The following is a 12,063-nucleotide window of genomic DNA, read 5'->3' as shown; positions in this document are numbered from 1 at the left end:
TCTTCTCTTACCCCAGAGCCCAGCACATTTTCCCCCCATCGAGTATTTATCCAACTCTCTTTTGGAAGTTACTGTTGAACCTGGGTACCTGGTATATTTATTTCCTGCTTTTGTTTCCATATCATGTACCTCAGTGAGAGGTGTGAGCGCGCTATCCCTTTAAGCTAAGACGAACAGTATGCCCTGCGGTAGGCCGAGAATTCAGATTGTGCTTTGGAGTAAATTTCAGAGGTTAATCCTCTGCAGTTCTGACAGAAAAAGAATACAGGGGGTGAGGAGGTGAGCGTACGATTAGCAATGGATGTGGTTTCCAGCATGCTTGCCCAGCCTTGTGAGGGCGTTGACACTGCCCACTGCCCTCTGTGCTAATTCCGGGGAGGGTGGAGACCCCCAGACATCCGGAACCATTCTCAAGGGGCATTCAGATTCTATTCCCCCGTCACCTTTCCAATCTCGTCCTTACTTTTGCCAGTGAACTATCCAAAGACATAGCTGAGGACGCTTCCAACTGCTTATTCCCCACTCCCCATCTCCTCTGGAGCTGCTCGTCACTCTGTTATTGGGGCTCTGGGCCTCCGAATTAAAAACACCAACGTTCCCCTTCCATTAGCTGTGGTAACAATTTACCAGCCTCATTGCCGAGCAGCATTGGTACCGCTGCCCTACCCACTCAGTCAGGAACCTCAGACGAAGGAGTGGTGGGCTAGTGAAGCTGTCACAGGGCTGGCGAAGGGACATGCCTCACAGCTGACTATAAACTGAAGGGAAAAGGCCGTGTCCTCTCCCATTCCACATCCCAATTGTTCTTTTCCACCAGCATTCCCGGTGTTTCAACTTTCCTTCTCGGGTCAACTCCTCCCCTGCCCCCTCACCCTCGCCCCCTACCCATCCCAACCCTGCCAGTTAACATCCTGATCATTTTGCTTTGATGATGACAGGTGCCACTCCGCTCTCTGTATTGTACTTCTGTTGTGGCTTTCTTTAATTCCAAAGTTGATATCGTTTGGCTGCTGACCCTGTGCTGGAGTCTGTAACAGTGATGATGATGATGATACGTTCTGTACTCTCTCAGTGCCTGTGGAACAGTTTCATTAGCAATTCCTCAGATTGGTGCCTGTTCGTGTGGAATGGCTGGAATACCAACATTAATCTCGGCTATTGTCGCTGATGAACTAAGAAGCTGCTGGAACATTAAATATTTTGCAATTTTAAAACATAAAGCGTTCTGTTGTATTTAGAAATTTTGTTTGTCACCATTTTTGAAAGGCTTGCATTTATATAGCACCTGTGGGACACTCCAAAGCAGCCAGTTACGTACCGTTGAATTGGGTGGCAAGGTGGAACTGCTGTCTCACAGCGCCAGCGAAGGGGGTTCAATTCCGGCCTTGGGTCACTGTCTGTGTGGAGTCTGCACGTTCTCCCCCGTGTCTGCGTGGGTTTTCTCCGGTTTCCTCTCACAGTCCAAAGATGTGTGGGTTAGGTGGATTGGCCATGCTAAATTCTCCCTTAGTATCACAAAGATGCATAGGTTAGATGGATTACCCAAGGGAAATGTGTGGGGTTACAGAGTTGGGGCAGGGGAGAGGAGCTGGGTTAGATACTCTGCCAGAGAGTGGGTGTAGGTTTGATGGGCTCAATGGCCTCTTCTGCGCTGCAGGGTTTCTCTGATTCTATTCTATACTCTGTGGTACAAGTCTCTGATTATAGCAGCATGTCGATCATTACTGCCCAGTAAACTATGACCTTAAGCTCGACCTAAACCATTACATTATCCTGGTCTTCAAATACCCTCTTCCTCAGTCAACTGAAGACTGAGTCGGCACATTGGAGATGATGATGAGTATACTTCAGTGAGAGGAGGCTCCCTTGGGTAGATAGAGATGGGGTTTAAATTGGTATTGTTAGGAGCTGGAGAAGGCGCCTGCAACCCAGCCACCACCTGCAACATCCCACACCCCCCTTTCCCCACGGTCACCGCTCGAAACTCACAACTGACACACCAGACCACCAATGGTATCCCTTGGACCGGACACAGCTTCAAATGGCACCATTAGGTCCGCATTAACCCCGGGCCTAACATCATCTCCGACACTAATCTGGAAGCTCATCTGAAGCCGTGTCCGATCTGAGGGGTGCCGTAGACCTCTATAAGATCACCCCTCAGCATCCTACGCTCCAGGGAAAAAAAATCCCACTCTATCCAGCCTCCTTATAACTCAATCCATCAAGTCCCGGTAGCATCCTAGTAAATCTCTTCTGCACTCTTTCCAGTTTAATAATATCCTTTCTATAATAGGGTGACCAGAACCGAACATAGTATTCCAAGTGTGGCCTCACCAGTGTCTTGTACAACTTCAACAAGACGTCCCAACTCCTGTATTCATTGTTCAGACCAATGAAACCAACCATGCCGAATGCCTTCTTCACCACTCTGTCCACCTGTGACTCCACTTTTTTCAAGGGGTTATGAACTGTACTCTTAGCACTCACAATTGATACATCTGGCCACCTATAGCACCCCTTGGACTGGACACAGCTTCAAATCGCACCGTTAGGCGTGTATTAAACCCCTAGCCTAACACCATCACCGACCCTAGTCTGAAAGCTCATGCCCGGGGAAGGCACCTGCAACCCAGCCACCGGCTGCAAATTCCCCCCATTTCCCAATGGTCGTTGCTTTTTAGCGCCAAGAAGCTGATATTGCGGCAAAGTGCATATTTCGATCAGTTAAGCATTTTGAGTAAATCCACATTTGTTTCTGTTTATGTTAATAAACAAAAGCTCAGTTATAGATGTTAATGTTACTGGATGAAATTAAATAATTCACAAGGTTAAACACAATGTGAGTACTTTCAATATCCCTAACACAAGTAATTCTTTTTGAAGGTCTCTCCCTCTCTTGTCTCCTCCATCCTCACCTCCAACAGGAAGTCTGAGGAGTTCATGGAGCTTCTTTGTCACTGAGACTGACTTTTTTATTTGTTCATGTGATATGTGTGTCATTGACTGAGCCAGCATTTATTACCCATCGCTGGAGGCATTTAAGAGTCAATCATATTGCTATGGATCTGTAGTCACAGGCAGGCTAGACCACGTGAGGATGACAGAGTTCCTTCCCTAATGGACATTATAGAATCATAGAATCATCATCATAGAACATAGAACATAGAACATTACAGCGCAGAACAGGCCCTTCGGCCCACGATGTTGCACCGACCAGTTAAAAAAAAAAAAAACTGTGATAGAATCCCTACAGTGCAGAAGGAGGCCATTAGGCCCTTCGAGTCTGCACCGACCACAATCCCACCCAGCCCCTATCCCTGTAACCCCACATATTTACCCCACTAGTCTCCCTGACACTAAGTGGCAATTTGGCATAACTAACCTGCACATCTTTGGAGTGTGGGAGGAAACCAGAGCACCCGGAGGAAACCCACGCAGACACGGGGAGAATATACAAACTCCACACAGACAGTGACCTGAGCCGGGAATCGAACCTAGGTCCCTGGCATTGTGAGGCAGCAGTGCTAACCACTGTGCCACCATGCTGCCCCGTGAGCCAGATGGTTTTTTTAATGAAAAGCAACCATGGTTTCATGGTCATTATTAGATGTTTAATTCCAGATTTTTATTGAATTCAAGTTTCACCATCTATTGTGGTGGGATTTGAACCTGGCCCCCAAAGCCTGAACCCTGGGTCTCTGGATTACTGCTCCAGACAATACCACCACACCAGCACCTCCCCGATTGAGACAATCTGATCAGCTGCCTCTGCTCCTTCCCTCACTTCCACTAACCCAGCAGGACAAACTGTCGCTAAAGTTCCCCATCGTCTGAGCTCTGAACCCACATCTTTCCTCAGTTTCTCCCCCCCCCGCCCCCCCCACCACCTCCACACCTCCCCCCCCCCACCACCTCCACACCTCCCCCCCCCCCCCCCCCCCCCCAGTGCTCATCTTGTCCATGAGACCCACCTGCTGCTCCAGTGCAAACAGGCTGGGATGTGTTTGGAGACAGGATGTCCCAGTTCCCCACCCTGGGATTCTCAATGTGAACAGGGTGGAATGTGTTTGGAGACAGGATGTCCCAGTTCCCCATCCTGGGAATTCTCAGAGTGAACAGGCTGGGATGTGTTTCCCGGGGATAAGCTTTCAGCTAGGATTGGTGATGGTGTTAGGGGACGGGCTCAATTTGCAGCCATTGGCCGTGTTCCAGGTGTCTTCCCCGGGCATGAGCTTTCAGATTAGGGTAGGCCACCGGCTGCAAATCTAGCCAGTAGGCTAACACCATCACCGACCCTAATCTGAAAGCTCACGCCCGGGGAGGACACCTGCAACCCGGCCACCGGCTGCAAATTCCTCACAAATTTCCCCACAGTCGCTGCTCGAAAGCACTCACAACTGACACCCCAGGCCGCCTATGGCATCCCTTGGGCTGTACATGGCTTCAACTCACACCATTAGGCACTCATTAAGCCCCTAGCCTAACACCATCACTGTCCCTAATCTGGAAGCTGATGCACAGGGAAGACATCTGGAACCCGGCACTGTCTGCAAATTCCATCCCTTCTCCCCACGGTCACCGCTCAGAAGCATTCGCAACTGACACCCCAAGCCGCCTATGGCACCCCTTGGACTGTATACGGCTTCAAATCGCACCGTTAGGCACACATTAACCCCTAGCCTAACACCATTGCCGACCCTAATCTGCAACCTCATGCCCGGGGAAGACACCCGGAGCCTGTATAAAATTATGAAAATTATGAAAGGCATAGATGGGGTGAACGGTGGGAAGCTTTTTCCCAGGTCGGTGGTGACGTTCACGAGGGGTCATAGGTTCAAGGTGAAGGGGGGAGGTTTAACACGGATATCAGAAGGACGTATTTTACACAGAGGGTGGTGGGGGCCTGGAATGCGCTGCCAGGCAAGGTGGTGGAGGCGGACACACTGGGAACATTTAAGACTTATCTAGATAGCCATATGAACGGAGTGGGAATGGAGGGATACAAAAGAATGGTCTAGTTTGGACCAAGGAGCGGCACGGGCTTGGAGGGCCGAAGGGCCTGTTCCTGTGCTGTATTGTTCTTTGTTCTTTTGTTCTTGGTCACCGGCTGCAAATCTAGCCCATCGCCTCACACCCATCAGCGACCATAGATATTCAGCCATAGATATTAGTTATACACCTTATATTAGTTATTAACACAGTTGCTATTGGTAAATATTACTTACATTAATCACTTTTGCAGCAGTTCTCCATGACGCACTTGTTTTAATAAAGGCAGGCCTTCAGCTTGTAATTATTATTGCGTACCTAGGTGTTGGCAAACGGAGGGATGTGTCGCCGTCTCCACCAGTGGCCGTCCCAGCCACCTTTCTTAGAATTTAGAACCATAGAATCCCTACAGTGCAGAAAGAGGCCATTCGGCCCATCAAGTCTGCCCCGACTCTCCGAAAGATGCCCACCCTATCCCCGTAACCCCGTGCATTTACCATGGTCAATCCGCCAAACCGACACTTGTTTTTGGCCTCTAAAGGGCAATTTAAAATGGCCAATCCACCTGTTGCCATGTTGTGGAGATGCCGGCGTTGGACTGTGGCACAGTGAGAAGTCTCACAGGAACCAGGTTAAAGTCAAACAGTGTTGAAGTGGAAACGTTCCTGCTTCCTGACTGTGAAAGATAGACTCAACAAAGTTCGTTCCGACAAAGTAACAAGCATTTATTTACGAATAACTGCATGCAGTATATGGCTGAAACTTGGGGTCAGAGAGCAGTTGATACAGCTGCTGATTCTTCCACAAGTCCGCAATTACGCAGAGAAACTGTTCAGTATTTATACATAATCATTATCAGTTTTCGTGACCAGAGCGTATTCAGGAATTCGATTAGTAATAGAATCGTGAGCAATATCAATAATCAGGTTTTAACTTGCTGACCTTCCAGAACTCATTGTCCCATTATTCATACCCTTATCTTGTCCTTTGATGGAACAGAAGAAGGTCGGTGACTCCTTCCTCCCTGACCTTATCTTGTTTTATTTACTCATACAGCCTTATTAACTCTTACAGGGGGCTGGCATTTTGAAATAGCTTTGGTCAGCCGATCTTTATATTGTAACAAATAGTTGACCAATTTTCCCAGCATGCTACTGCTTAGTCCATACAATTCCACATTCCCTCCTTTTGTCATATCATGACAATGAATTAAATAGGTATATCCATGACCCGATTAACGATGCATTTGCACAAGCAACCAAGCAATCCTATCCCCAGTAGCAGTAGTAGTAGTAGCATGAAGGCCTTAAAGATCCAATCAAATAACCCGTGACCCAGCCATCCTAACCAACCCGGTGGGTTATAATCATGAAATTCACGGCCAACCTCTTGAATTTGATCAGCCTGTCTCTTAATATGGTCGGCCAGGTTGGTGATATTTTCAGAGGCGTCTGGGATATAAGTACAGCATTCCTGACCTACAATGGCGCACGTTCCTCCCTGCGAGGCTAACAGATAATCCAAAGCCAGTCGATTTTGCAATGCCACGGTCCGGACAGCCACCAGCTCAGCCGAGACCTCGGCCAGTGCCTGTCCAGTTGCCTTGGCTTCTGCAGCTGTTACATTTGCCAGTTGTTCCAATGCTGAGGCCATAAGAATCAGTTCGTTGGCTGCCCTGCCCCTTGTTAGATAGGTTTGCTACTGGTCCTTGCCACTCAGCTGTAAGGTTACATCTACTTTGCCCCATCAACTTCCCTTTCCCTGATTTACTAAAACATAGGGAACCTCGCACATCACTCGAGGGGACGGTAAGGGAGGGTAGAAGCAAAGCATGATTATAAGCAGGCTGGTACCAAGCCGAAAACCTAGTCATTTCATAGCCAGCCGATTTCCAGTCTCTCATGTCTCCCCCAATCCCTGTTTGGTTTTGACGTAGAATCCATTCAACTGTCTCTTCTACATGGAATGGGAGGGATTGGAGAGGTATTCCTTCCCTTGAATGGACAGGGATGTGGGTTCAAACCCAACACTTGCTCACATTCAACTTTTCAGCACAAATATATGACATATATAAATAGGTATTGGCATGCAGTCCCTGGGTAGTTCGCTTTTTCACTACCGAGTGGCCATTAAGGACAAATAGTCCGGAAAGTCCAAAAAATATAATGAAGATCTTCATCCCGTGTTCATATCTTGATTGGAGATAACTTTTTTGCAGTCGGACAAATGAATCTAACTTGAACGTCCTTCAAACTTGATGGAAGTCGGTGTGGTCAGCAATACTTGAAAAGATCCACTCCAGTGTTGTCCCAACTTCTTTCTGTCCCAGTTCTTCACCAATACGTAGTCTCCGGGTTCGATCACTGGATATCGAGGGGTGGCTGTCCCTGCTGTCACTGGGAGATGGGCCTGTTTCACCTGTGAGTGGAGAAACTTCAGAGAAAGTGTTCATTGCTTCAAATAATTCTGCATCTGTTCCCCCATCACATGGAGGTCTACTCCATCCAGGGGCTTTTCATGGGCATCCCAGGGAGTCCTCATTGGCCGACCGTAGACTATCTCTGCAGCTGACAGTCCGGTCCGTGAATGTGGAGTCACCCGCATGTGAAACAGTGCCAAAGGGCAATACCTTTAGCCAATTTAACCCCGTTTCTTCAGTCAATTTAGATCATTTTTCTTTTAAAGTTCCATTGGCTCTTTCCACAATTCCTGCTGCCTGCGGGTGATACGCGCAGTGCAGTTGTTGTTTAATTACGAGTGCTTCGCACAATTCAGTATTGATCCGAGCCACAAAATGTGGTCCATTATCTGAGCTCACCATTTTGGGTACCCCAAAACGGGGAATAACTTCTGTCAACAATAACTTCACCACCGTATGTCCTTCCTGAGGCCCCACACCTCAGGAAGGACATACTGGCACTGGAGCGGGTCCAGCGGAGATTCACACGGATGATCCCAGGAATGGTAGGCCTGACATACGATGAACGTCTGAGGATCGTGGGATTATATTCATTGGAGTTTAGGAGGTTGAGGGGAGATCTGATAGAAACTTACAAGATAATGAACGGCTTAGATAGGATGGACGTAGGGAAGTTGTTTCCATTAACAGGGGAGACTAGGACGCGGGGGCACAGCCTTAGAATAAAAGGGAGTCACTTTAGAACAGAGATGAGGAGAAATTTCTTCAGCCAGAGAGTGGTGGGTCTGTGGAATTCATTGCCACAGAGGGCTGTGGAGGCCGAGACGTTGAGCGTCTTCAAGACAGAAATTGATAAATTCTTGATTTCTCGAGGAATTAAGGGCTATGGGGAGAGAGCGGGTAAATGGAGTTGAAATCAACCATGATTGAATGGTGGAGTGGACTCGATGGGCCGAATGGCCTTACTTCCGCTCCTATGTCTTATGGTCTTATGGTCTTATGGTATGTGCAGTAACAATTCGTGGTGGGAAAGCCTTCAATCCATTTACTAAACACATCGATTATTACGAAACAATATTTATAGCAACATACTTTTGGTAATTCAATAAAATCAAGCTGTATACAGGCAAAAGGACCATCTGGCAAGGGAGTGGTTCCGGGAGGGCATTTAGTGCCTTTACCCTTATTATTTCTCATGCAAATGAGGCATCGATCCAGCCGCGTTTGCGCTGCTGTATTCAAATCTGGGTGCCACCAAGTCTTTAGAAGTAGCTGTACCATTCCCTCCTTGCCGAGATGGGTACAAGAATGCAAATAGTCAATAAGTACCGGCAATAAAGAATCCGGGATACAAACTTGACCAACTGGAGTGAGCCAGAGGTCCCGTGTCAAGGAGTGCGAACACCCCATTGACTTCCATAGTGTGTGCTCGGAATCAGAGGCGTCCCTCTGTAATTGTTGAACCTCAGTTATCTCTGGCATGCCCTTCGTCCCCAATGCAGGTACACGATTTAGAGCCTGATTACCCCCAGTGGGAACAATCACAGAGGCCGATACAGCTGCCTCCTTAGCAGCTGAATCAGCACGGGCATTCCCTAATTGCACAGGAGTGTCCCCCCTTCGTGCGCGCAGCACATTTAATAACAGCCAATTGACGAGGAAGCTGAACGGCGTCGAGGAGATTTTTAACTCCTCCTCTTCCTCCGTATCGCCTGAATAGGGAAACAGCGGCATGCCAGAGCAACTGGGAGGATCCTCCTGTTGTTTAATCTGATGGGCTAGCCCAGCCTGTCTATCACCCGATGATTTCTCATCCCTAAGTTCACATTCCAATTTTAAAGTTTCCCAATCCTTTGATTTCCCGTCCACACATTCATCAATCCCTTCTTTACGGGTGTTATCCCTCCAACTCATTAATAACGATTGTTCATGGCGCCTAGTCGACTCTTTTTTCCATTTTGAAATTAAAGTTTTCCACTTGGAACCTGCATTTTTTCCCAAATAGCTTTTTCTGCTGCAGCGCAATTTTCCAAGTTCCATGTGCCGCCTAGTGGCCAAATATCGTTACCCAATTTACTGTTTAATGCGGCACTTTGTCGACATAAGTTACGTTCTTGAGCGGGGGACTCGGAACACATAAAAAGCAAAGGAGAATTTTCCCGTTTTGTCTAAACTCTGCCCCATAACATTAGTATACTGTGCCCCTGGCAAAATCGTTAATAAAAAGAATTCCTGGTACGAAGTCAAATCACAGAGTCTCTGACCCAAACTATTCAAATCAGAGGGTTCCTGACCCAAACTAAGCCTGTGTAACCCTGATCCGGATGTAAAATGAGATCAAGGGGTCCCTGACCTTAGGCTAGCCACAATTGGGTCTCTGACCCTAAATACTCTACTCACAGTCCAATTTAGGTTCGAATACCGTCACCTGTTAGTGACCTCCATCAGGGACGAGGGGTCGTAGCACCGATCCGAGAGAGAGAGAGAGACACCAAGGCGAATCTTACCTTGTGCCGGCGTCCGTCTCTTCCCTCTGGGTCGTGGCTCGATCACTTCTTCAGTCCCTCACGGAATTCACTCAGGGTATTGGTTTCTGCTCACAGCGCCAAATGTTGAAGTGGAAACTTTCCTGCTTCCTGACTGTGATAGAAAAACTCAACAAAGTTCGTTCCGACAAAGTAACAAGCATTTATTTACGAATAACTGCATGCAGTATATGGCTGAAACGTGGGGTCAGAGAGCAGTTGGTTCAACTGCTGATTCTTCCACAAGTCCACAATTACACAGAGAAACTGTTCAGTATTTATACATAATCATTATCAGTTTTCGTGACCAGAGCGTATTCAGGAATTCGATTAGTAATAGAATCGTGAGCAATATCAATAATCAGGTTTTAACTTGCTGACCTTCCAGAACTCATTGTCCCATTATTCATACCCTTATCTTGTCCTTTGATGGAACAGAAGAAGGTCGGTGACTCCTTCCTCCCTGACCTTATCTTGTTTTATTTACTCATACAGCCTTCTTAATTCTTACAAGGGTCTGGCATTCTGAAATAGCTTTGGTCAGCTGTTCTTTATATTGTAACAAATAGTTGACCAATTTTCCCAGCATGCTACTGCTTAGTTCATACAATTCCACAACAGGTTGGGGCAGCACGGTAGCACAGTGGTTAGCACTGCTGCTTCACGGCTCCAGGGACCTGGGTTCGATTCCCGGCTTGGGTCACTGTCTGTGTGGAGTTTGCACATTCTCCTCGTGTCTGCGTGGGTTTCCTCCGGGCGCTCCGGTTTCCTCCCACAGTCCAAAGATATGCGGGTTAGGTTGATTGGCCATGCTAAAAATTTCCCCTTAGTGCCCTGAGATGTGTAGGTTAGAGGGATTAGCGGGTAAATATGTAGGGATATGGGGGTAGGGCCTGGGTGGGATTGTGGTCGGTGCAGACTCGATGGGCCGAATGGCCTCCTTCCGCACTGTAGGGTTTCTATGATGATTTCTATGATGAGGTTTATTTGGTAGCACGAGCTTTCATTGTGAGTGGTTCACCTGATGGAGGAGCAGTGCCCTGAAAGCTCATGCTATCAAATAAACCTGTTGGACTTTAACCTAGTGTTGTGAGACTTCTTACAGTGCCCACCTGTCGCAGAAATAGGAATTGAGATCAGGAACTCAAGGTTGACTGTTGGCAGAGTAAGTGTGCCCAGTAAGAGGGTCTCATACCTTTGGTGGAGTGTGGAGAAAATTGGAAAGGAGAAAAAAAATGGGAAGCAATACTGTATGAAAATTGGATTCAATTCTGATGATGAAATGTTTGATTTGGAAGGTTTCACTATTACACAAACAGCTTTCACAGACAGACCAAAACACCCCAGTGTCAGTGAAATAGAAATCACTGAATAGTTAATCTGTCTTTAGTGTTGTTGGTGAAGAGATTGGCAAAGAAACTAGCAAGAATTCCCCAACTCTTCATTGACACAGTGCCATGAGACTATTGACATTCATCTGAGAGGGAAGATGGGACTTTTGTTTCATGCCTCATCCAAGTGGCTGAATATTGGACAGAGCAGCCCTGTCGTTGCTCCTGCCCAGTAGCAGCGTGAAGTGCCAAGCTTCCGATTCATTTCCCCAAAACTCTGAGCTATGGTGAAGCTAATTATTCTCCACTAACAGGTCGCTGCCTGTCAAGGAGAAGTGCTGCTGTGGTATGTGAGAATCACATCAACAACAACTGTGACAAACAGAGGTCGCTGTGGCTATAGTCCAGACCATACACAATCAGCCCGTGCTTGCAAAACTCAGAGCATAATGTCTAATGTTAGATGTGATTCCGTGAGTGGACAATACTTACTAAACAATCCTGATTGTGCTCAGAATTACATGAACAACCAGAATCATAGAAACCCTACAGTGCAGAAAGAGGCCATTTGGCCCATCGAGTCTGCACAGACCACACGCCCACCCAGGCCCTACCCCCACATCCCTACATATTTACCCGCTAATCCCTCTAATCTACGCATCTCAGGACACTAAGGGGAAATTTTAGCATGGCCAATCAACCTAACCCGCACATCTTTGGACTGTGGGAGGAAACCGGAGCACCCGGAGGAAACCCACGCAGAGACGAGGAGAATGTGCAAACTCCACACAGACAG

This window comes from Mustelus asterias, chromosome 26 (genome assembly GCF_964213995.1).
Source record: "Mustelus asterias chromosome 26, sMusAst1.hap1.1, whole genome shotgun sequence".
Lineage (NCBI taxonomy): Eukaryota > Metazoa > Chordata > Chondrichthyes > Carcharhiniformes > Triakidae > Mustelus > Mustelus asterias.
This window is presented reverse-complemented; position numbering follows the sequence as displayed.